Raw genomic sequence first — 315 nt, forward strand, 5'->3', positions numbered from 1 at the left:
AGAAATCATAAATCAAAGTTTATATCCAAAAACGATGTTTGATCAATGAAGAACTTGATCAAACCACTCATAGAATACATTATAAACCACGAATAGATGATCCATAAGCACAAACACATAAATATCATCATATAAGTGAAGTATAATGAATTCAAAGCAATCAATCAAAATAAAATCTTTAACAAAAGAATTTCAAGAGAGGCAACAATATATCAAGTTCTTAAGCTTGTTACAACCCATATAATTATTCTAGCATCCGGTAAATATGATTTGGGAATAAACACCCAATAAATCCGGAGGGTTATATAAATGCAA

This window comes from Asparagus officinalis, chromosome 2 (assembly GCF_001876935.1).
Source record: "Asparagus officinalis chromosome 2, Aspof.V1, whole genome shotgun sequence".
NCBI classification, from domain to species: Eukaryota; Viridiplantae; Streptophyta; class Magnoliopsida; order Asparagales; family Asparagaceae; genus Asparagus; species Asparagus officinalis.